Source organism: Bombina bombina, chromosome 8 (assembly GCF_027579735.1).
Source record: "Bombina bombina isolate aBomBom1 chromosome 8, aBomBom1.pri, whole genome shotgun sequence".
NCBI lineage: Eukaryota > Metazoa > Chordata > Amphibia > Anura > Bombinatoridae > Bombina > Bombina bombina.
The window spans coordinates 173,488,564-173,515,412 of record NC_069506.1 but is presented as its reverse complement, the minus strand read 5'-3'; the positions used below and the strand labels follow the sequence as shown (position 1 = coordinate 173,515,412).

The 26,849-nt window shown below is 41.5% G+C and overlaps 1 protein-coding gene across 2 annotated transcripts in view; it reads right to left on the bottom strand.

Moving 5' to 3' along the window:
• Positions 1 to 26,849, bottom strand: part of PPP1R12C (protein phosphatase 1 regulatory subunit 12C) — a 666,212-nt gene that overhangs the window by 165,811 nt on the left and 473,552 nt on the right. The gene's annotated exons all lie outside the window — the stretch shown is intronic.

The following is a 26,849-nucleotide window of genomic DNA, read 5'->3' as shown; positions in this document are numbered from 1 at the left end:
TTACCGGAACAATGCACGCTATAGGTTGAAGAAGAAAACCCTAATGAACAAAACTTTTCTTTAGGAGACCCTCTAACTTTTTATCCATAGGATCAATGAAAGCACAACTGTCTTCAATAGGTATAGTTGTACGCTTAGCCAGAGTAGAAATAGCTCCCTCCACCTTAGGGACCGTCTGCCATGAGTCCTTTATGGTGTCAGAAATGGGGAACATTTTCTTAAAAACAGGAGGGGGAGCGAACGGAATACCTGGTCTATCCCACTCCTTAGTAACAATGTCCGAAATCCTCTTAGGGACCGGAAAAACAAAATTTATGTAAGAACTTACCTGATAAATTCATTTCTTTCATATTAGCAAGAGTCCATGAGCTAGTGACGTATGGGATATACATTCCTACCAGGAGGGGCAAAGTTTCCCAAACCTCAAAATGCCTATAAATACACCCCTCACCACACCCACAAATCAGTTTAACGAATAGCCAAGAAGTGGGGTGAAAAGAAAAAAAGTGCGAAAGCATATAAATAAGGAATTGGAATAATTGTGCTTTATACAAAAAAATCATAACCACCACAAAAAAAGGGTGGGCCTCATGGACTCTTGCTAATATGAAAGAAATGAATTTATCAGGTAAGTTCTTACATAAATTATGTTTTCTTTCATGTAATTAGCAAGAGTCCATGAGCTAGTGACGTATGGGATAATAAATACCCAAGATGTGGAACTTCCACGCAAGAGTCACTAGAGAGGGATAAAATAAAGACAGCCAATTCCGCTGAAAAAATAATCCACACCCCAAAATAAAGTTTTAATCTTATAATGAAAAAAACTGAAAATATAAGCAGAAGAATCACACTGAAACAGCTGCCTGAAGTACTTTTCTACCAAAAACTGCTTCAGAAGAAGAAAACACATAAAAATGGTAGAATTTAGTAAAAGTATGCAAAGAAGACCAAGTGGCTGCTTTGCAAATCTGATCAACCGAAGCTTCATTCCTAAACGCCCAGGAAGTAGAAACTGACCTAGTAGAATGAGCTGTAATCCTTTGAGGCGGAGTTTTACCCGACTCGACATAAGCATGATGAATCAAAGATTTTAACCAAGATGCCAAAGAAAAGGCAGAGGCCTTCTGACCTTTCCTGGAACCGGAAAAGATAACAAATAGACTAGAAGTCTTTCGGAAATCTTTAGTAGCTTCAACATAATATTTCAAAGCTCTAACTACATCTAAAGAATGCAACGATCTTTCCTTAGAATTCTTAGGATTAGGACACAATGAAGGAACCACAATTTCTCTACTAATGTTGTTAGAGTTCACAACTTTAGGTAAAAATTTAAATGAAGTCCGCAACAACGCCTTATCCTGATGAAAAATCAGAAAAGGAGATTCACAAGAAAGAGCAGATAACTCTGAAACTCTTCTAGCAGAAGAGATAGCCAAAAGGAACAGAACTTTCCAAGAAAGTAATTTAATGTCCAGAGAATGCATAGGTTCAAACGGAGGAGCTTGTAAAGCCCCCAGAACCAAATTCAAACTCCAAGGAGGAGAGATTGACTTAATGACAGGTTTTATACGAACCAAAGCCTGTACAAAACAATGAATATCAGGAAGATTAGCAATCTTTCTGTGAAACACAGAAAGAGCAGAAATTTGTCCTTTCAAAGAACTTGCAGACAAACCTTTATCCAGACCATCCTGAAGAAATTGCAAAATTCTAGGAATTCTAAAAGAATGCCAGGAAAATTGATGAGAAGAGCACCAAGAAATGTAAGTCTTCCAGACTCGATAATATATCTTCCTAGACACAGATTTACAAGCCTGTAACATAGTATTAATTACGGAGTCAGAGAAACCTCTATGACTGAGAATCAAGCATTCAATCTCCATACCTTCAAATTTAATGATTTGAGATCCTGATGGAAAAAAGGACCTTGAGATAGAAGGTCTGGTCTTAACGGAAGAGTCCAAGGTTGGCAAGTAGCCATCCGAACAAGATCCGCATACCAAAACCTGTGAGGCCATGCTGGAGCCACCAGCAGAACAAATGAACGCTCTTTTAGAATCTTGGAGATCACTCTTGGAAGAAGAACCAGAGGTGGAAAGATATAGGCAGGATGATACTTCCAAGGAAGTGACAATGCATCCACTGCCTCCGCCTGAGGATCCCTGGATCTGGACAGATACCTGGGAAGTTTCTTGTTTAGATGAGAGGCCATCCGATCTATTTCTGGAAGACCCCAGATTTGAACAATCTGAAGAAACACCTCTGGGTGAAGAGACCATTCGCCCGGATGTAACGTCTGGCGACTGAGATAATCCGCTTCCCAATTGTCTATACCTGGGATGTGAACCGCAGAAATTAGACAGGAGCTGGATTCCGCCCAAGCAAGTATCCGAGATACTTCTTTAATAGCCACAGGACTGTCAGTCCCCCCTTGATGATTGACATATGCCACGGTTGTGACATTGTCCGTCTGAAAACAAATGAACGATTCTCTCCTCAGAAGAGGCCACGACTGAAGAGCTCTGAAAATCGCACGGAGTTCCAAAATGTTGATGGGTAATCTCACCTCCTGAGATTCCCAAACCCCCTGCGCTGTCAGAGACCCCAATACAGCTCCCCAACCTGTCAGACTCACATCTGTTGAGATCACAGTCCAGGTTGGAAGAACAAAAGAAGCCCCTTGAACTAAACGATGGTGATCTGTCCACCACGTCAGAGTGTCGAACAATCGGATTTAAAGATATTAACTGTGATATCTTTGTATAATCCCTGCACCACTGGTTCAGCATACAAAGCTGAAGAGGTCGCATGTGAAAACGAGCAAAGGGGATCGCGTCCGATGCAGCAGTCATAAGACCTAGAATTTCCATGCATAAGGCTACCGAAGGGAATGATTGAGACTGAGTGGTTTCGACAAGCTGAAACCAATTTCAGACGTCTCTTGTCCGTCAGAGACAAAGTCATGGACACTGAATCTATTTGGAAACCTAAAAAGGTTACCCTTGTCTGAGGAATCAATGAACTCTTTGGTAAATTGATCCTCCAACCATGTTCTTGAAGAAATGACACAAGTCGATTCGTATGAAATTCTGCTAAATGTGAAGACTGAGCAAGTACCAAGATATCGTCCAAATAAGGAAATACCACAATACCCTGTTCTCTGATTACAGATAGCAGGGCACCGAGAACCTTTGAAAAAATCCTTGGAGCTGTTGCTAGGCCGAACGGCAGAGCCACAAATTGGTAATGCTTGTCTAGAAAAGAGAATCTCAGAAACTGATAGTGATCTGGATGAATCGGAATATGCAGATATGCATCCTGTAAATCTATTGTGGACATATAATGCCCTTGATGAACAAAAGGCAGAATAGTCCTTATAGTTACCATTTTGAATGTTGGTATCCTTACATAACGATTCAATATTTTTAAAACCAGAACTGCTCTGAAGGAATTCTCCTTCTTTGGTACAATGAATAGATTGGAGTAAAACCCCAGACCCTGTTCCAGAACTGGAACTGGCACAATTACTCCAGCCAACTCTAGATCTGAAACACATTTCAGAAATGCCTGAGCCTTCACTGGATTTATTGGAATGCGAGAAAGAAAAAATCTTCTTGCAGGAGGCCTTACCTTGAAACCTATTCTGTACCCTTGTGAAACAATGTTTTGAATCCAAAGACTGTGAATCGAATTGATCCAAATTTCTTTGAAAAATCGTAATCTGCCCCTACCAGCTGTGCTGGAATGAGGGCCGCACCTTCATGTGGACTTGGGAGCTGGCTTTTGCTTTCTAAAAGGCTTGGATTTATTCCAGACTGGAGATGGTTTCCAAACAGAAACTGTTCCTTTAGGGGAAGGATCAGGCTTCTGTTCCTTATTCTGACGAAAGGAACGAAAACTATTAGCAGCCTTATATTTACCTTTAGATTTTTTATCCTGAGGTAAAAAAGTTCCTTTCCCCCCAGTAACAGTTGAAATAATAGAATCCAACTGGGAACCAAACAATTTATTACCCTGGAAAGAAAGGGAAAGCAAAGTTGACTTAGAAGACATATCTGCATTCCAAGTTTTAAGCCATAAAGCTCTTCCAGCTAAAATAGCTAAAGGCATATACCCGACATCAACTCTAATGATATCAAAGATGGCATCACAAATAAAGTTATTAGCATGTTGAAGAAGTTTAACAATGCTATGAGTATTATGATCTGACACTTGTTGTGCCAAAGCCTCCAACCAAAAAGTGGAAGCTGCCACAACATCAGCCAAAGAAATAGCAGGCCTAAGAAGATTACCTGAACATAAATAAGCTTTCCTTAGAAAGGAATCAATTTTCCTATCTAAAGGATCCTTAAAGGAAGTACTATCTGCCGTAGGAATAGTAGTACGTTTAGCGAGAGTAGAGATAGCCCCATCAACTTTAGGGATTTTGTCCCAAAACTCTAATCTGTCAGATGGCACAGGATACAATTTCTTAAACCTTTTAGAAGGAGTAAATGAATTACCCAGTTTATTCCATTCCCTAGAAATTACTTCAGAAATAGCATCAGGGACAGGAAAAACTTCCGGAATAACTGTAGGAGGTTTAAAAACCGAATTTTAACGCTTAGTAGATTTAGTATCAAGAGGACTAGATTCCTCCATCTCTAATGCGATTAAAACTTCTTTAAGTAAAGAACGAATAAATTCCATTTGAAATAAATATGAAGATTTATCAGTGTCAATATCTGAGACAGAATCCTCTGAACCAGAAAAATCATCATCAGAAACAGACAAATCAGAATGATGATCATTTAAAAATTCATCTGAAAAAACAGAATTTATGTTTACCTGATAAATTACTTTCTCCAACGGTGTGTCCGGTCCACGGCGTCATCCTTACTTGTGGGATATTCTCTTCCCCAACAGGAAATGGCAAAGAGCCCAGCAAAGCTGGTCACATGATCCCTCCTAGGCTCCGCCTTCCCCAGTCATTCGACCGACGTAAAGGAGGAATATTTGCATAGGAGAAATCATGATACCGTGGTGACTGTAGTTAAAGAAAATAAATTATCAGACCTGATTAAAAAACCAGGGCGGGCCGTGGACCGGACACACCGTTGGAGAAAGTAATTTATCAGGTAAACATAAATTCTGTTTTCTCCAACATAGGTGTGTCCGGTCCACGGCGTCATCCTTACTTGTGGGAACCAATACCAAAGCTTTAGGACACGGATGAAGGGAGGGAGCAAATCAGGTCACCTAGATGGAAGGCACCACGGCTTGCAAAACCTTTCTCCCAAAAATAGCCTCAGAAGAAGCAAAAGTATCAAATTTGTAAAATTTAGTAAAAGTGTGCAGTGAAGACCAAGTCGCTGCCTTACATATCTGATCAACAGAAGCCTCGTTCTTGAAGGCCCATGTGTAAGCCACAGCCCTAGTGGAATGAGCTGTGATTCTTTCAGGAGGCTGCCGTCCGGCAGTCTCGTAAGCCAATCTGATGATGCTTTTAATCCAAAAAGAGAGAGAGGTAGAAGTTGCTTTTTGACCTCTCCTTTAACCAGAATAAACAACAAACAAGGAAGATGTTTGTCTAAAATCCTTTGTAGCATCTAAATAGAATTTTAGAGCACGAACTACATCCAAATTGTGCAACAAACGTTCCTTCTTTGAAACTGGATTCGGACACAAAGAAGGCACGACTATCTCCTGGTTAATGTTTTTGTTAGAAACAACTTTCGGAAGAAAACCAGGTTTAGTACGCAAAACCACCTTATCTGCATGGAACACCAGATAAGGAGGAGAACACTGCAGAGCAGATAATTCTGAAACTCTTCTAGTAGAAGAAATTGCAACCAAAAACAAAACTTTCCAAGATAATAACTTAATATCAACGGAATGTAAGGGTTCAAACGGAACCCCCTGAAGAACTGAAAGAACTAAATTGAGACTCCAAGGAGGAGTCAAAGGTTTGTAAACAGGCTTGATTCTAACCAGAGCCTGAACAAAGGCTTGAACATCTGGCACAGCTGCCAGCTTTTTGTGAAGTAACACAGACAAGGCAGAAATCTGTCCCTTCAAAGAACTTGCAGATAATCCTTTCTCCAAACCTTCTTGAAGAAAGGATAGAATCTTAGGAATTTTTACCTTGTCCCAAGGGAATCCTTTAGATTCACACCAACAGATATATTTTTTCCATATTTTGTGGTAGATTTTTCTAGTTATAGGCTTTCTGGGCTGAACAAGAGTATCAATGACAGAATCTGAGAACCCTCGCTTTGATAAGATCAAGCGTTCAATCTCCAAGCAGTCAGTTGGAGTGAGACCAGATTCGGATGTTCGAACGGACCTTGAACAAGAAGGTCCCGTCTCAAAGGTAGCTTCCATGGTGGAGCCGATGACATATTCACCAGGTCTGCATACCAAGTCCTGCGTGGCCACGCAGGAGCTATCAAGATCACCGATGCCCTCTCCTGATTGATCCTGGCTACCAGCCTGGGGATGAGAGGAAACGGCGGGAATACATAAGCTAGTTTGAAGGTCCAAGGTGCTACTAGTGCATCTACTAGAGTCGCCTTGGGATCCCTGGATCTGGACCCGTAGCAAGGAACCTTGAAGTTCTGACGAGAGGCCATCAGATCCATGTCTGGAATGCCCCACAATTGAGTAATTTGGGCAAAGATTTCCGGATGGAGTTCCCACTCCCCCGGATGAAATGTCTGACGACTCAGAAAATCCGCTTCCCAATTTTCCACTCCTGGGATGTGGATTGCAGACAAGTGGCAGGAGTGAGTCTCCGCCCATTGAATGATTTTGGTCACTTCTTCCATCGCCAGTGAACTCCTTGTTCCCCCCTGATGGTTGATGTACGCAACAGTCGTCATGTTGTCTGATTGAAACCGTATGAACTTGGCCTTTGCTAGCTGAGGCCAAGCCTTGAGAGCATTGAATATCGCTCTCAGTTCCAGAATATTTATCGGAAAAAGAGATTCTTCCCGAGACCAAAGACCCTGAGCTTTCAGGGGTCCCCAGACCGCGCCCCAGCCCACCAGACTGGCGTCGGTCGTGACAATGACCCACTCTGGTCTGCGGAAGCTCATCCCCTGTGACAGGTTGTCCAGGGACAGCCACCAACGGAGTGAATCTCTGGTCCTCTGATCTACTTGTATCGTCGGAGACAAGTCTGTATAGTCCCCATTCCACTGACTGAGCATGCACAGTTGTAATGGTCTTAGATGAATTCGCGCAAAAGGAACTATGTCCATTGCCGCTACCATCAAACCTATTACTTCCATGCACTGCGCTATGGAAGGAAGAGGAACAGAATGAAGTATTTGACAAGAGTTTAGAAGTTTTGATTTTCTGGCCTCTGTCAGAAAAATCCTCATTTCTAAGGAGTCTATTATTGTTCCCAAGAAGGGAACCCTTGTTGACGGAGATAGAGAACTTTTTTCTACGTTCACTTTCCACCCGTGAGATCTGAGAAAGGCCAGGACAATGTCCGTGTGAGCCTTTGCTTGTGGAAGGGACGACGCTTGAATCAGTATGTCGTCCAAGTAAGGTACTACTGCAATGCCCCTTGGTCTTAGCACCGCTAGAAGGGACCCTAGTACCTTTGTGAAAATTCTTGGAGCAGTGGCTAATCCGAACGGGAGTGCCACAAACTGGTAATGCTTGTCCAGAAATGCGAACCTTAGGAACCGATGATGTTCCTTGTGGATAGGAATATGTAGATACGCATCCTTTAAATCCACCGTGGTCATGAATTGACCTTCCTGGATGGAAGGAAGAATTGTTCGAATGGTTTCCATTTTGAACGATGGAACCTTGAGAAACTTGTTTAGGATCTTGAGATCTAAGATTGGTCTGAATGTTCCCTCTTTTTTGGGAACTACGAACAGATTGGAGTAGAACCCCATCCCTTGTTCTCCTAATGGAACAGGATGAATCACTCCCATTTTTAACAGGTCTTCTACACAATGTAAGAATGCCTGTTTTTTTATGTGGTCTGAAGACAATTGAGACCTGTGGAACCTCCCCCTTGGGGGAAGCCCCTTGAATTCCAGAAGATAACCTTGGGAGACTATTTCTAGCGCCCAAGGATCCAGAACATCTCTTGCCCAAGCCTGAGCGAAGAGAGAGAGTCTGCCCCCCACCAGATCCGGTCCCGGATCGGGGGCCAACATCTCATGCTGTCTTGGTAGCAGTGGCAGGTTTCTTGGCCTGCTTACCTTTGTTCCAGCCTTGCATTGGCCTCCAGGCTGGCTTGGCTTGAGAAGTATTACCCTCTTGCTTAGAGGACGTAGCACTTGGGGCTGGTCCGTTTCTGCGAAAGGGACGAAAATTAGGTTTATTTTTGGCCTTGAAAGACCTATCCTGAGGAAGGGCGTGGCCCTTGCCCCCAGTGATATCAGAAATAATCTCTTTCAAGTCAGGGCCAAACAGCGTTTTCCCCTTGAAAGGAATGTTAAGCAATTTGTTCTTGGAAGACGCATCCGCTGACCAAGATTTTAGCCAAAGCGCTCTGCGCGCCACAATAGCAAACCCAGAATTTTTCACCGCTAATCTAGCCAATTGCAAAGTGGCGTCTAGGGTGAAAGAGTTAGCCAATTTGAGAGCATGAATTCTGTCCATAATCTCCTCATAAGAAGAATCTTTATTGAGCGCCTTTTCTAGTTCATCGAACCAGAAACACGCTGCTGTAGTGACAGGAACAATGCATGAAATTGGTTGTAGAAGGTAACCTTGCTGAACAAACATCCTTTTAAGCAAACCCTCTAATTTTTTATCCATAGGATCTTTGAAAGCACAACTATCTTCTATGGGTATAGTGGTGCGTTTGTTTAGAGTAGAAACCGCCCCCTCGACCTTGGGGACTGTCTGCCATAAGTCCTTTCTGGGGTCGACCATAGGAAACAATTTCTTAAATATAGGGGGAGGGACGAAAGGTATGCCGGGCCTTTCCCATTCTTTATTTACAATGTCCGCCACCCGCTTGGGTATAGGAAAAGCTTCGGGGGGCCCCGGGACCTCTAGGAACTTGTCCATTTTACATAATTTCTCTGGAATGACCAAATTCTCACAATCATCCAGAGTAGATAACACCTCCTTAAGCAGAGCGCGGAGATGTTCCAATTTAAATTTAAATGTAATCACATCAGGTTCAGCTTGTTGAGAAATTTTCCCTGAATCTGAAATTTCTCCCTCAGACAAAACCTCCCTGGCCCCCTCAGACTGGTGTAGGGGCACTTCAGAACCAATATCATCAGCGTCCTCATGCTCTTCAGTATTTTCTAAAACAGAGCAGTCGCGCTTTTGCTGATAAGTGGGCATTTTGGCTAAAATGTTTTTGATAGAATTATCCATTACAGCCGTTAATTGTTGCATAGTAAGGAGTATTGGCGCACTAGATGTACTAGGGGCCTCCTGTGTGGGCAAGACTGGTGTAGACGATAGAGGGGATGATGCAGTACCATGCTTACTCCCCTCACTTGAGGAATCATCTTGGGCATCATTTTCTCTAAATTTTGTGTCACATAAATCACATCTATTTAAATGAGAAGGAACCTTGGCTTCCCCACATACAGAACACAGTCTATCTGGTAGTTCAGACATGTTAAACAGGCATAAACTTGATAACAAAGTACAAAAAACGTTTTAAAATAAAACCGTTACTGTCACTTTAAATTTTAAACTGAACACACTTTATTACTGCAAAAGTGAAAAAGTATGAAAAAATTGTTCAAAATTCACCAAAATTTCACCACAGTGTCTTAAAGCCTTAAAAGTATTGCACACCAAATTTGAAAGCTTTAACCCTTAAAATAACGGAACCGGAGCCGTTTTTATATTTAACCCCTTTACAGTCCCTGGTATCTGCTTTGCTGAGACCCAACCAAGCCCAAAGGGGAATACGATACCAAATGACGCCTTCAGAAAGTCTTTTCTATGTATCAGAGCTCCTCACACATGCATCTGCATGTCATGCTTCCCAAAAACAAGTGCGCAATAGAGGTGCGAAAATGAGGCTCTGCCTATGATTAGGGAAAGCCCCTAGAGAATAAGGTGTCCAATACAGTGCCTGCCGGTTATTTTACATAATTCCCAAGAATAAAATAATTCCTCAAAGCTATGAAGTATAAAATATGCTTATATATCAATCGTTTTAGCCCAGAAAATGTCTACAGTCTTAAAAGCCCTTGTGAAGCCCTTTTTTTCTTTATGTAATAAAAATGGCTTACCGGATCCCATAGGGAAAATGACAGCTTCCAGCATTACATCGTCTTGTTAGAAATGTGTCATACCTCAAGCAGCAAAAGTCTGCTCACTGTTTCCCCCAACTGAAGTTAATTCCTCTCAACAGTCCTGTGTGGAAACAGCCATCGATTTTAGTAACGGTTGCTAAAATCATTTTCCTCTTACAAACAGAAATCTTCATCTCTTTTCTGTTTCAGAGTAAATAGTACATACCAGCACTATTTTAAAATAACAAACTCTTGATTGAATAATAAAAGCTACAGTTAAACACCAAAAAACTCTAAGCCATCTCCGTGGAGATGTTGCCTGTACAACGGCAAAGAGAATGACTGGGGAAGGCGGAGCCTAGGAGGGATCATGTGACCAGCTTTGCTGGGCTCTTTGCCATTTCCTGTTGGGGAAGAGAATATCCCACAAGTAAGGATGACGCCGTGGACCGGACACACCTATGTTGGAGAAATGTGAAGTTTTAAAACACCTTTTACGTTTACTGGAAGGAGGAATAACAGACATAGCCTTCCTAATAGATTTAGAAACATCTCTTATATTAACAGGAACATCCTGAGTATTAGATGTTGATGGAACAGCAACAGGTAATGGTATATTACTAATGGAAATACTATCTGCATTAGCAAGCTTATCATGACATTCATCACAAACTACAGCCGGAGGGACAGATACCACAAGTTTACAGCAGATACACTTAACTTTGGTGGAACCAGCATCAGGCAGCGTTTTTCCAGAAGTAGCTTCTGATCCAGGGTCAATCTGAGACATCTTGCAATATGTAAGAGAAAAAACAACATATAAAGCAAAATCTATCAAATTCCTTAAAAGGCAGTTTCAGGAATGGGAAAAAATGCCAATGAACAAGCCTCTAGCAACCAGAAGCAAATGAAAAATGAGACTTAAATAATGTGAGAAAAAAGGTGGAAACAAAAATGACGCCCACATTTTTTGGCGCCAAAAAAGCCGCCCACATTATTGGCGCCCAAATGCTTTTGGCGCCAAGAATGACGCCACATCCGGTGACGCCGACATTTTTGGCGCAAAACGTCAAAAAAATTACGAAAACACGAACAACTTCCGGCGACAAGTATGACGCCGGAAATGACAAAGAATTTTTTTGCGCCAAAAAAAGTCAGCGCCAAGAATGACGCAATAAAATGAAGCATTTTCAGCCCCCGCGAGCCTAACAGCCCACAGGGAAAAAAGTCAATTTTTAAGGTAAGAAAAAATTTCTTAATTCATATGCATTATCCCAAATAATGAAACTGACTGTCTGAAATAAGGAATATTGATCATCCTGAATCAAGGCAAATAAATGTTTAAACACATATATTTAGAACTTTATATAAAAGTGCCCAACCATAGCTTAGAGTGTCACAAAAAATAAGGCTTACTTACCCCAGGACACTCATCTACATGTAGTAGAAAGCCAAACCAGTACTGAAACGAGAATCAGTAGAGGTAATGGTATATAAGAGTATAACGTCGATCTGAAATGGGAGGTAAGAGATGAATCTCTACGACCGATAACAGAGAACCTATGAAATAGATCCCGTAGAAGGAGACCATTGAATTCAAATAGGCAATACTCTCTTCACATCCCTCTGACATTCCACCACTCCATGGGAGGCAAAGTTTGTAAAACTGATTTGCGGGTGTGGTGAGGGGTGTATTTATAGGCATTTTGAGGTTTGGGAAACTTTGCCCCTCCTGGTAGGAATGTATATCCCATACGTCACTAGCTCATGGACTCTTGCTAATTACATGAAAGAAAACATCAGTGTAAACAGGAACCTCTAAATATTTGTCCATTTTACACAATTTCTCTGGAACGACAATAGGGTCACAATCATCCAGAGTAGCTAAAACCTCCCTGAGCAATAAGCGGAGGTGCTCTAGCTTAAATTTAAATGCCGTCATATCTGAATCTGTCTGAGAGAACATCTTTCCTGAATCAGAAATCTCTCCCTCAGACAGCAAATCCCTCATCCCTACCTCAGAACATTGTGAGGGAATATCGGATACGACTACTAAAGCGTCAGAAGGCTCAGCATTTGTTCTTAACCCAGAGCTACTGCGCTTCCCTTGCAACCATGGCAGTTTAGATAAAACCTCTGTGAGGGTAGTATTCATAATTGAAGCCATATCTTGCAAGGTGAAAGAATTTGATGCACTAGAAGTAATTGGCGTCGCTTGTGCGGGCGTAACTGGTTGTGACACTTGGGGAGAACTAGATGGCGAAACCTGATTTACTTCTGTCTGAGAATCATTTATTGCCAAATTCTTATAAGTCAAAATATGCTTTTTGCAATTTATAAACATATCAGTACAATTGGGACACATTCTTAGAGGGGGTTCCACAATGGCTTCTAAACAAATTGAACAATGAGTTTCCTCAGTGTCAGACATGTTTAACAGGCTAGTAATGAAGCAAGCAAGTTTGGAAAACACTTTATTTTTAAGAAAAAAAAAGCATACACAAACTGCAAAACAGGTTGTAATTGCTTCAAAAATTATAAAATTTTAACAGTACACCCACTAAGCTTTAGAAGGATTGCACCACAAGTAACAAAGCAAGACCCCCAAATGAAAAAAAAAACGGATTGATAAGTGTCTAAAACCGGTTAAAAACCCCTAAAGCACCTTGCCACAGCTCTGCTGTGGCCCTACCTGCCCTTAGGAAGTGCCCTACCTGCCCTTAGGAAGTGATAATATGGGGTTTAAAGCTTAAATTAGTCCCTCAGAAGACTCAGGACCTCAGGAGAAGATGCTTGCTGCTTGTAACTATAGGCCCCGCCCACCTCACTCGATGTTGCTGGGGCCTACACAAAACTAACAAACCCTGCCTGAAAGCGATGTGGGTTATAAACAACCCCAAAGAACCCTCAAGCAAATGTCCCATAAAACAGAAAACGTTACTCCCAGACACAAAAACGTTTGTCCCAAATTCACATAAACCGAGTGCCCACGAAAAATTAACCCTTTATGCAAGCTAGTAAAAACCTCTGATAACACTAGGATTACTGCTTACCCTTCCCCTAATGGGGACACTGTCAGCCTTTCTGAGTTAACACAGTCTCTGCAGAAAATATGACTGAACATACCTCATTGCTGTATAGCAAGAAACCGTTCCTCACACTGAAGTTTTCCTGTACTCCTCAGCTTCTGTGGGAACAGCAGTGGACCTTAGTTACAAATGCTAAGATCATCATCCTCCAGGCAGAAATCTTCATCTATGTCCTGCCTGAGAGTAAATCGTACAACACCAGTACCATTTAAAAATAAACTCTTGATTGAAGATAAAATAAAACTAACAGTTTAACACCTCTTCTCTTTACCCTTCCTGCTTAGAGCCAGCAAAGAGAATGACTGGGGGGTGGAGTTAAGGGGGGAGCTATATAGACCGCTCTGCTGTGGTGCTCTCTTTGCTAATTCCTGTCAGGAAGGACAATATCCCACAAGTTAGGATGAATCCGTGGACTCGGTACATCTTGCAAAAGAAACAATGATAACCTGAGCACTCTACCGAACTAGCCGAGCAGAACAGCGCCACGTGTCTGAACCGCCGCAAGATCGAACAAACCGGACAGGACCAGCCAGCACCAAGGATCCTAACCAGCAAGCTGCATTAATTCTCCCTCATAGGGGAAAAAAAAGAAAACAGACCATTTTAACATAGGACTAGCATGTCCAAAACCACTTCCGAAGTAGTAATAAAGAGTATCAATCCCAGAAGGTTCCAGAACAAAAACAAATAAAAGACATCCCATCGGATACAAATAAAAATATAAGGCAACCCGGAGGTTAATGCCCAAAAAGAGACAGGCCTACCCGCAGGACCAGCCAAACGGAGCCGTATCTTTCAAAAACTGAGAAAGATCTCAAGCAAATGACAATCAGGAGATTTCCTCATACCCATATGTCTAATGAGGTGCACCATTCGAATTAGCAGACTGAAAATCCCCGTATCTGGTAACGATAGGGTCATTCAATAACTAAAAAAACATGTATGAGCAATACGCAAAGGCGCGCAATCCTATAACGAAAGGCACATCACTCGGCAACAGTTACACCTGCGGGGAACTGTAGAGGCCCTCCCCAAGGCGGAAGGCCCGGGACAAGAGAGCATGAGAACATTCTCAAATAAATGTCTGGACTCTGCAGACGAACAATCGCCAACATTATGTGGAAGCGAAAAGGAACTGCAACCTCCAGGGGGAACACGCCACCCTGCATGGAGGAATCATAAGCTGGGTTACCCGCACATGTAGAAGTATGAATTGGTAGGGAACTCGCCTCTCGGAGGACGGGACCCTCAGAGGCGGATGGCTCAGCAGTCCCTTGATTCCCTGAGTAACAGGGCACTCTCATATGGCATACGGAATAAAACTGGTAGACATGTGTCGAGGCCAATCTGGATTCGTCACTGGACACAAACTGAAATCAAAATAGTCTCAGTATCAGAATCCTCCGTAACTGAATCTGAAATAAGCACAGTCTCAGCATCAGAATCCTCCATAACTGGATAGAGGATATATAAATATGGACTAAAGTAGTAAAAACAAAAACAGCACCTGACATCCCCAATGGCTGGGGCACTCACCACCTCCTATGACCAGACCCCTGCGGACTAGAAATTTTCCTTCGCCACACGGTCAAGAATGCGGAAATAGAAAACTGAACATAACCACGCTCGAACACAAGGTGAACCGTACAGTCCAAAAAAGCATGCCCAACCAAAATGCTGCGTCACTTCCAAAGGCCTCAATATTCCAAACCATGAGCACATAAACATAACACATAAGCAGGTAGAATCACATTATTATTAACCCTTAATTCCAAGATACTAAAAGACTCACTGAGACCCTTATGATAAGTTAGACCCGCAAGGTGGTAGCCCCTCGGGAAAATGTTCACATTACAGTACATTGATGAATAAAGTAAAATGAAACAATCTTACCGGAATCTACGCCGTGCACACAGCCTTTCAAGTGTGACGGATAGTAGCATAGCCTCCGCCATGGACATGAGAGAAGAAAGCAGGCAGCGGAGCGAAGTTAGAACACGACGATTGCTTGAGGAGCTGTTAACATGAGTCAGGATGGTTTCACAGAAAGACTGTCCCTGCATCTCCGGACTCTAACTTTCATCCAAGCCCTCATTGAGAGGCTGACAGGACTACTTAAAACTCCTGTCCCATGCCGAAGAGTACTACCCTCCATAAGAGACAAAAAAACAAAAATTAAAAATTTCTGACACTTCTCTGCCAACCTCCTGGGACGAAAGGCAAAGAATGACTGGGGGATGAGGTGAGTGGGAGGGGTATTTAAGCCTTTGGCTGGGGTGTCTTTGCCTCCTCCTGGTGGCCAGGTTCTTATTTCCCAAAACTAATGAATGCAGCTGTGGACTCTTTCAATTTAAGAAGAAAAAAATCTATATTTATAATGGAAAATAACTTGTTAAGACTTTAGAGTTAAATAGTATATGGAAGAAAATACTAAAACAGTGATAAAAAGGCCAAAACATGCAATCTAACCTGTGAAAGTCTCTAGCAGAACCAAAAATAATTACAGATGGGTTTAAGAATACACAACTGGATCCAGTGAACAACTGGACCTCCTATAACAAGGCATCTTGCCTGCTCCTGCAAGGATATGTTTGGTACCAAAGGAAAGAAAAGAAAAGAGAAAGACCGGTTAATTTTTTTAACTAACATTTCACCCAGATGAGCCAATCATTAGTTGCAGTCCTTATCGAATTATTCGGATTTAAAGGAGAGGGCAGCACAAAGTTTTTCTGACATTTTTATTTGAATGACTGCTTAGTCAAAACTTAACTTCTTTTTAAATAGAGTATTTGGTTTCTTTTTTACCTTCATGCTCCTTAAATTCCATAGTACAAAGCATGATAAAACTAGGCTAATAGAAAAACAAAATTTATGCTTACTTGATAAATTTCTTTCTTTCTTGACACGATGAGTCCACGGATCCTCTAATTACTATTGGGAATATCACTCCTGCCCAGCAGGAGGCGGCAAAGAGCACCACAGCAAAAGCTGTTAAATATCACCTCCCTTCCTTCCCACCCCAGTCATTCGACTGAAGTAAAGGAGAGAAAGGAAGCAACAAGGTGCAGAGGTGTCTGAAGTTTCTAACATAATCACAACCTGTCTTAAGTACAGGGTGGGCCGTGGACTCATCGTGTCAAACAAATAAATTTATCAGGTAATAATACATTTTGTTTTCTTTCTAATGACACGATGAGTCCACGGATCATCTAATTACTATTGGGAATCAATACCCAAGCTAGAGTACACACATAAGGGAGGGACAAGACAGGGAACCTAAATGGAAGGCACCACTGTTTGAAGAACCTTTCTCCCAAAAGCGGCCTTAGCCGAGGCAAGTGTCAAATTTGTAGAATTTTGAAAAAGTGTGAAGAGAGGAACAAGTTGCAGCCTTGCAAATCTGATCTACAGAAGCTTCATTTTTGAATGCCCATGAGGAAGAAACAGCCCTCGTGGAATGAGCCGTAACCCTCTCTGGAGGTTGCTGTCCAGCAGTTTTATAAGCAAAAGAATGATACTCTTCAGCAGAAAAGAAAGAAGTAGCAGTAGCTTTCTGGCCCTTCCGTTTTCCTGAGAAAACCACAAACAAGGCGGAGGACTGATGAAAATCCTTTGTCTAAGTAAAATTTTAGAGCACAAACCACATCTAAATTGTGTAGAAATCTGTCCTTCTGAGAAGGATTAGGACACAATGAAGGAACCACAATCTCCTGATTAATGTTCCGGTCAGAAACAACTTAAGGAAGAAAACCTTTGTAAGCAAAACTACCTTATCCGAATGAAAAATAAGGTAAGGTGACTCATACTGTAATGCCGAGAGCTCTAACACTCTACGAGCAGAAGAAATAGCCACTAGAAACAAAACTTTCCAAGATAACAACTTAATATCTAAGGAATGCATAGGCTCAAACTGAGCACTTTGAAGAACCTTAAGAACTAAATTAAGACTCCAGGGAGGAGTAACTGGTTTGAACACAGGCCTGATCCTGACTAAGGCCTGACAAAACGACTGCACATCTGGAACGTCTGCCAGAAGTTTGTGTAACAAAATAGACAGGGCAGATATTTGACCCTTTAGGGAACTTGCCGATAATCCCTTCTCCAAACCTCCTTCAAGTAGCCTTTGGATTCACACCAATATAGGTATTTACGAAGTAGAGCAAATGGAGGAAATAGGTATGCAAGACTGAAATTCCAAGGTATCGTCAGGGCGTCTATTAGTACCGCCTGAGGGTACTCGATCCGTACCTCGGAAGCTTGGCATTCTGTCGAGATGCCATGAGAATCAATTCCGGCTGACCACACTTGAGAATCAGGCTGGAAAACACTTCCGGATGGAGTTCCCACTCCCCTAGGTGAAAGGTCTGCCTGCTCAGGAAGCCCGCCTCCCAGTTGTCCACAACTGGGATGTGGATCACCGACAGACAGCAAGAGAGAGTTTCCGCCCACCGAATTATCTTGGCGACCTCTGTCATTGCTAAGGAACTCCACGTTCCTCCCTGATGATTGATGTAAGCCACTGAAGTTATGTTGTCCGACTGGAACCTGATAAACTGGGCCGAGTCTAACTGGGGCCAGGCCAGAAGAGCATTGAAGATCGCTCTCAGCTCCAGAATGTTTATAGGCAGAACAGACTCTGACTGATTCCAAACTCCCTGAGCCTTCAGGAAGCCCAAGACTGCTCCCCATCCTAGAAGGCTGGCGACTGTTGTCACAAACACCCAGGAGGGTCTGTGAAAGCAGGTTCCCTGGGAGAGATGATCCTGAGACAACCACCATTGAAGAGAATTCCTTGTCTCCTGCTCCAGTAGAATTTGTGGAGACAAATCCGCATAATCTCTGTTCCATTGACTGAGCATGTTTAACTGCAGAGGTCTGAGGTGGAAACGAGTGAACGGGATGATGTCCATTGCCGCCACCATCAGCCAGATTACCTCCATGCACTGAGCCACTGATGGCCGAGGAGCGGACTGAAGCGCTAGGCAAGAATCGAAAATCTTTGATTTCCTGACTTCTGTCAGAAAAATCTTCATTGATAGGGAATCTATTATGGTTCCCAAGAAAGTTACCCTTGTATTTGGAACTAAGGAGCTCTTTACCAAATTTATCTTCCAACCGTGAGATCGCAGGAAGGATAACAACATTTCCGCGTAGGACCTTGGCTTGTTGAAAGGATGGCGCCTGGACCAGGATGTCGTCCATATAGGACACTGCAATGCCCCGTAATCGGAGCACCACCAACAGAGATCCCAGAACCTTTGAGAAAATTCTGGGAGTTGTGGCAAGACCGAAAGGAAGAGCCAGGAATTGGTAGTGTTTGTCTAGAAAGGCAAACCTTAGAAACTTGTGATGATCCCTGTGAATGGGAACATGCAGGTACGCGTATCCTATCCAGGATTTCTTCGAGAGGGGTGTCTGTCCGAATAGAATCAGACAATGCATCAAACCAGTATGCCCCCGCACTGGTGACAGTAGCAATACAACTATCTGGTACAGGAAAAACTTACTTGTTTAGTTTACTGGACTTTTTAGGATTGACTACGGCGGTAGTGTCGGAGTCGTCCAGGGTAGCTAAAACCTCCTTAAGTAACAAACTGGGGTGTTCAAGCTTAAACCTGAAAGAAACAACTTCAGTATCAGATAAAGGTATTACACTGAGTCTGAGATTTCCCCCTCAGATACTACCGAAGTATCTTCCTCTTCAGGTTTCTGGGAAGAAACATTCGGAATAGCCATTACTGTATCAGCAACATTATTCACTGATTGAATACATTTCCTCTTGCGCTTTCCCTGCAGCATGGGAAAAGCAGACAATGCATCAGATACCACCGATGACATTAGAGAAGCGATGTCTTGCAAGGAAACTCCAGGTGGAGTTTGAGAGGAAGCGCAGGGCACTGCATGTGTGGGCGATAACATTTGGGACACTTGAGGAGAAAGTTGTGGCATATATTGAACATTGTCATTAGGCTCATGAACAGCATCCGACTTAAGAGTTGGCTCAGAAAAAAGTCTATCCCTATAATTTAAAGTTCTCTTAATACATGAGGAATAGAAAGGGATTGGTGTTTCCACATTGGCATCAAAACATCAAGAACAAGTGATATTTTAAAGGGTCTCTTGGTCCATTCTGACTCACAATGGATGAATTAATCAAATAAGTCTTACATTTTTTAATAAAAATTAAAACAGAAAAAATGTTACTGTCTCTTTAAATTTTAAAACTTAACTTTTTTATATTTGTGTGCAGAAAAGGCTAAATAGCTACACAAATAATGCAGAACACCTCTACACCTCATCTTAACTTTGCTGCGGTGGCTACCTGCCCTTCTGACACAGTGTACAATCCCCTCAGTAAAAGATCCGGAACTCAGCTGTAGATTTTATAACGGACCGCTGTCCGGTCCTAACACATGTGTTAATACTGAGGACTTTGTTTATAACCCTCTCGTTCCTTCCGATATAAGTGCTAAGAAAGAGGCGCGCATCCCAAATTGGCGACACACATAGCTCCGCCCATCGTGGGCATTTCAAAAAGCAATCTCCCGGTCGGCATTTTATGTTAAAGTTAAGCCACCGGGAGCAGTGAAAAGCCACCTCATACTAAGCCTCTCAGATCAGTCCCAGTGCCTGCCTAGAAAGTGCTGTCTTATAAGTTCCCTCCTTTTATCTATAGGAGACTTTATGTCCCAAATAAATAAAGTGCTCCACTTCCTCTGAGATCCTTTTTTATTTCCCAGACCCAGAATAAAAAGTCAGCACTTACCGCTTAAATCTGCCAGACAGCAAGGCAGCTCACCAGGTTTGAGAGGTTGTCTCCCTCACATAGCCCTTTGGAGAAAAGATAAAGCCTGAGTAATCTTACTTAGGCTATCAGGATTAGGGCAGCATAAATATATGGGAGGCGCAGTGAGAATTATGTCCCACAAGTTCCCATTGCTCTAAAGCCACCACTGCTCTACTGAAGAGACTGATATGGACTATGGCTACACCCCAGAACAAAGCAGCACAATCTTGTACTACTTAAAAAAAATAAACTCTTGATTGTGGAATGTTTTACTAACACCTAACTTTACCACTTCCTTGCTCTAACCTAGGCAAAGAGAATGACTGGGATGGGAGGGAGGTGATATTTAACAGCTTTTGCTGTGGTGCCCTTTACCGCCTCCTGCTGGGCAGGAGTGATATTCCCAATAATAATTAGATGATCCGTAGACTCGTGTCATTAGAAAGAAAAAAGCATTATTTATCATTAAAGTGATAGTAAAATTGAGTCATGCTCAAAGTAGGAATTAGTTAGTTTGCAAAAACATAATTTATGTAAGAACTTACCTGATAAATTCATTTCTTTCATATTAGCAAGAGTCCATGAGCTAGTGACGTATGGGATATACATTCCTACCAGGAGGGGCAAAGTTACCCAAACCTCAAAATGCCTATAAATACACCCCTCACCACACCAACAATTCAGTTTAACGAATAGCCAAGAAGTGGGGTGATAAAAAAGTGCGAAAGCATATAAAATAAGGAATTGGAATAATTGTGCTTTATACAAAAATCATAACCACCACAAAAAAAGGGCGGGCCTCATGGACTCTTGCTAATATGAAAGAAATGAATTTATCAGGTAAGTTCTTACATAAATTATGTTTTCTTTCATGTAATTAGCAAGAGTCCATGAGCTAGTGACGTATGGGATAATGACTACCCAAGATGTGGATCTTTCCACGCAAGAGTCACTAGAGAGGGAGGGATAAAATAAAGACAGCCAATTCCTGCTGAAAATAATCCACACCCAAAAATAAAGTTTAATGAAAAACATAAGCAGAAGATTCAAACTGAAACCGCTGCCTGAAGTACTTTTCTACCAAAAACTGCTTCAGAAGAAGAAAATACATCAAAATGGTAGAATTTAGTAAAAGTATGCAAAGAGGACCAAGTTGCTGCTTTGCAAATCTGGTCAACCGAAGCTTCATTCCTAAACGCCCAGGAAGTAGAAACTGACCTAGTAGAATGAGCTGTAATTCTTTGAGGCGGAGTTTTACCCAACTCAACATAGGCAAGATGAATTAAAGATTTCAACCAAGATGCCAAAGAAATGGCAGAAGCTTTCTGGCCTTTTCTAGAACCGGAAAAGATAACAAATAAACTAGAAGTCTTACGGAAAGATTTCGTAGCTTCAACATAATATTTCAAAGCTCTAACAACATCCAAAGAATGCAACGATTTCTCCTTAGAATTCTTAGGATTAGGACATAATGAAGGAACCACAATTTCTCTACTAATGTTGTTGGAATTCACAACTTTAGGTAAAAATTCAAAAGAAGTTCGCAACACCGCCTTATCCTGATGAAAAATCAGAAAAGGAGACTCACAAGAAAGAGCAGATAATTCAGAAACTCTTCTGGCAGAAGAGATGGCCAAAAGGAACAAAACTTTCCAAGAAGTAATTTAATGTCCAATGAATGCATAGGTTCAAACGGAGGAGCTTGAAGAGCTCCCAGAACCAAATTCAAACTCCAAGGAGGAGAAATTGACTTAATAACAGGTTTTATACGAACCAAAGCTTGTACAAAACAATGAATATCAGGAAGAATAGCAATCTTTCTGTGAAAAAGAACAGAAAGAGCAGAGATTTGTCCTTTCAAAGAACTTGCGGACAAACCCTTATCTAAACCATCCTGAAGAAACTGTAAAATTCTCGGTATTCTAAAAGAATGCCAAGAAAAATGATGAGAAAGACACCAAGAAATATAAGTCTTCCAGACTCTATAATATATCTCTTGAGATACAGATTTACGAGCCTGTAACATAGTATTAATCACAGAGTCAGAGAAACCTCTTTGACCAAGAATCAAGCGTTCAATCTCCATACCTTTAAATTTAAGGATTTCAGATCCTGATGGAAAAAAGGACCTTGTGACAGAAGGTCTGGTCTTAACGGAAGAGTCCACGGTTGGCAAGAGGCCATCCGGACAAGATCCGCATACCAAAACCTGTGAGGCCATGCCGGAGCTACCAGCAGAACAAACGAGCATTCCTTCAGAATCTTGGAGATTACTCTTGGAAGAAGAACTAGAGGCGGAAAGATATAGGCAGGATGATACTTCCAAGGAAGTGATAATGCATCCACTGCCTCCGCCTGAGGATCCCGGGATCTGGACAGATACCTGGGAAGTTTCTTGTTTAGATGGGACGCCATCAGATCTATTTCTGGAAGTTCCCACATTTGAACAATCTGAAGAAATACCTCTGGGTGAAGAGACCATTCGCCCGGATGCAACGTTTGGCGACTGAGATAATCCGCTTCCCAATTGTCTATACCTGGGATATGAACCGCAGAGATTAGACAGGAGCTGGATTCCGCCCAAACCAAAATTCGAGATACTTCTTTCATAGCCAGAGGACTGTGAGTCCCTCCTTGATGATTGATGTATGCCACAGTTGTGACATTGTCTGTCTGAAAACAAATGAACGATTCTCTCTTCAGAAGAGGCCAAAACTGAAGAGCTCTGAAAATTGCACGGAGTTCCAAAATATTGATCGGTAATCTCACCTCCTGAGATTCCCAAACTCCTTGTGCCGTCAGAGATCCCCACACAGCTCCCCAACCTGTGAGACTTGCATCTGTTGAAATTACAGTCCAGGTCGGAAGCACAAAAGAAGCCCCCTGAATTAAACGATGGTGATCTGTCCACCATGTTAGAGAGTGTCGAACAATCGGTTTTAAAGATATTAATTGAGATATCTTCGTGTAATCCTTGCACCATTGCTTCAGCATACAGAGCTGAAGAGGTCGCATGTGAAAACGAGCAAAGGGGATCGCGTCCGATGCAGCAGTCATAAGACCTAGAATTTCCATGCATAAGGCTACCGAAGGGAATGATTGTGACTGAAGGTTTCGACAAGCTGCAATCAATTTTAGACGTCTCTTGTCTGTTAAAGACAGAGTCATGGACACTGAATCCATCTGGAAACCCAGAAAGGTTACCTTTGTCTGAGGAATCAAAGAACTTTTTGGTAAATTGATCCTCCAACCATGATCTTGAAGAAACAACACAAGTCGATTCGTATGAGATTCTGCTAAATGTAAAGACTGAGCAAGTACCAAGATATTGTCCAAATAAGGAAATACCACAATACCCTGTTCTCTGATTACAGACAGAAGGGCACCGAGAACCTTTGTAAAAATTCTTGGAGCTGTAGCTAGGCCAAACGGCAGAGCCACAAACTGGTAATGCTTGTCCAGAAAAGAGAATCTCAGGAACTGATAATGATCTGGATGAATCGGAATATGCAGATATGCATCCTGTAAATCTATTGTGGACATATAATTCCCTTGCTGAACAAAAGGCAAGATAGTCCTTACAGTTACCATCTTGAACGTTGGTATTCTTACATAACGATTCAATATTTTTAGATCCAGAACTGGTCTGAAGGAATTCTCCTTCTTTGGTACAATGAAGAGATTTGAATAAAACCCCATCCCCTGTTCCAGAACTGGAACTGGCATAATTACTCCAGTCAACTCTAGATCTGAAACACATTTCAGAAATGCTTGAGCTTTTACTGGATTTACTGGGACACGGGAAAGAAAAAATCTCTTTGCAGGAGGTCTCATCTTGAAACCAATTCTGTACCCTTCTGAAACAATGCTCTCAATCCAAAGATTGTGAACAGAATTGATCCAAATTTCCTTGAAAAAGCGTAACCTGCCCCCTACCAGCTGAGCTGGAATGAGGGCCGCACCTTCATGTGGACTTAGAAGCAGGCTTTGCCTTTCTAGCTGGCTTTGATTTATTCCAGACTGGAGATGGTTTCCAAACTGAAACTGCTCCTGAGGATGAAGGATCAGGCTTTTGTTCTTTGTTGAAACGAAAGGAACGAAAACGATTATTAGCCCTGCTTTTACCTTTAGATTTTTTATCCTGTGGTAAAAAAGTTCCTTTCCCACCAGTAACAGTTGAAATAACGGAATCCAACTGTGAACCAAATAATTTGTTACCCTGGAAATAAATGGAAAGTAAAGTTGATTTAGAAGCCATATCAGCATTCCAAGTTTTAAGTCATAAAGCTCTTCTAGCTAAAATAGCTAGAGACATAAACCTGACATCAACTCTGATAATATCAAAAATGGCATCAGATAAAATTATTAGCATGCTGTAGAAGAATAATAATATCATGAGAATCATGATGTGTTACTTGTTGCGCTAAAGTTTCCAACCAGAAAGTTGAAGCTGCAGCAACATCAGCCAAAGATATAGCAGGTCTAAGAAGATTACCTGAACACAGATAAGCTTTTCTTAGAAAGGATTCAATTTTCCTATCTAAAGGATCCTTAAACGAAGTACCATCTGACGTAGGAATAGTAGTACGTTTAGCAAGGGTAGAAATAGCCCCATCAACTTTAGGGATTTTGTCCCAAAATTCTAATCTGTCAGACGGCACAGGATATAATCGCTTAAAACGTTTAGAAGGAGTAAATGAATTACCCAATTTATCCCATTCTTTGGAAATTACTGCAGAAATAGCATTAGGAACAGGAAAAACTTCTGGAATAACCACAGGAGCTTTAAATACCTTATCCAAACGTTTAGAATTAGTATCAAGAGAACCAGAATCCTCTATTTCTAAAGCAATTAGTACTTCTTTAAGTAAAGAACTAATAAATTCCATTTTAAATAAATATGAAGATTTATCAGCATCAACCTCTGAGACAGAATCCTCTGAACCAGAAGAGTCATCAGAATCAGAATGATGATGTTCATTTAAAAATTCATCTGTAGGGAGAGAAGTTTTAAAAGATTTTTTACGTTTACTAGAAGGAGAAATAACAGACATAGCCTTCTTTATGGATTCAGAAACAAAATCTCTTATATTATCAGGAACATTCTGCACCTTAGATGTTGAAGGAACTGCAACAGGCAATGGTACTTTACTAAAGGAAATATTATCTGCTTTAACAAGTTTGTCATGACAATCAATACAAACAACAGCTGGAGGAATAGCTACCAAAAGTTTACAGCAGATACACTTAGCTTTGGTAGATCCAGCACTAGACAGCGATTTTCCTGTAGTATCTTCTGACTCAGATGCAACGTGAGACATCTTGCAATATGTAAGAGAAAAAACAACATATATATAAAGCAAAATTGATCAAATTCCTTAAATGACAGTTTCAGGAATGGGAAAAAATGCCAAAGAACAAGCTTCTAGCAACCAGAAGCAATGAAAAATGAGACTTAAATAATGTGGAGACAAAAGCGACGCCCATATTTTTCGCGCCAATAAGACGCCCACATTATTTGGCGCCTAAATGCTTTTTGGCGCCAAAATGACGCCACATCCGGAACGCCGACATTTTTGGCGCAAAATAACGTCAAAAAATGACGCAACTTCCGGCGACACGTATGACGCCGGAAACAAATTTTTTTTTTTGCGCCAAAAAAGTCCGCGCCAAGAATGACGCAATAAAATGAAGCATTTTCAGCCCCCGCGAGCCTAACAGCCCACAGGGAAGAGTCAAATTTGAAGGTAAGAAAAAATGATTAAATCAAATGCATTATCCCAAATATGAAACTGACTGTCTGAAAATAAGGAAAGTTGAACATTCTGAGTCAAGGCAAATAAATGTTTGAATACATATATTTAGAACTTTATAAACAAAGTGCCCAACCATAGCTTAGAGTGTCACAGAAAATAAGATTTACTTACCCCAGGACACTCATCTACATGTTTGTAGAAAGCCAAACCAGTACTGAAACGAGAATCAGCAGAGGTAATGGTATATATATAAGAGTATATCGTCGATCTGAAAAGGGAGGTAAGAGATGAATCTCTACGACCGATAACAGAGAACCTATGAAATAGACCCCGTAGAAGGAGATCACTGCATTCAAACAGGCAATACTCTCCTCACATCCCTCTGACATTCACTGCACGCTGAGAGGAAAACCGGGCTCCAACTTGCTGCGGAGCGCATATCAACGTAGAATCTAGCACAAACTTACTTCACCACCTCCATCGGAGGCAAAGTTTGTAAAACTGAATTGTGGGTGTGGTGAGGGGTGTATTTATAGGCATTTTGAGGTTTGGGAAACTTTGCCCCTCCTGGTAGGAATGTATATCCCATACGTCACTAGCTCATGGACTCTTGCTAATTACATGAAAGAAACAAACCGTAGGGCCTGAATACTTAAGCAGAGAGCGAGTGAGACCAATCTATACATCCGACAGATCTTAGAGCAGGATGCACAATGGGATAGCAACGAGGCAAGGGTTAGAGAACGTTTTTACATTATAAATAATAATTTCAAATACCAAAATTGTAAAAAAACAACTTCACTAATTAACAAATAGGCCACCTACATAAGCGCATAAAACCTTACAACTTTACAATCACTTTAAAGGGACAGTCCAGTCCAAAAAAACCCTCATGATTTAAATAGGGAATGTAATTTTTAACAACTTTCCAATTTACTTTTATCACCAATTTTGCTTTGTTCTCTTGGTATTCTTAGTTGAAAGCTAATTCTAG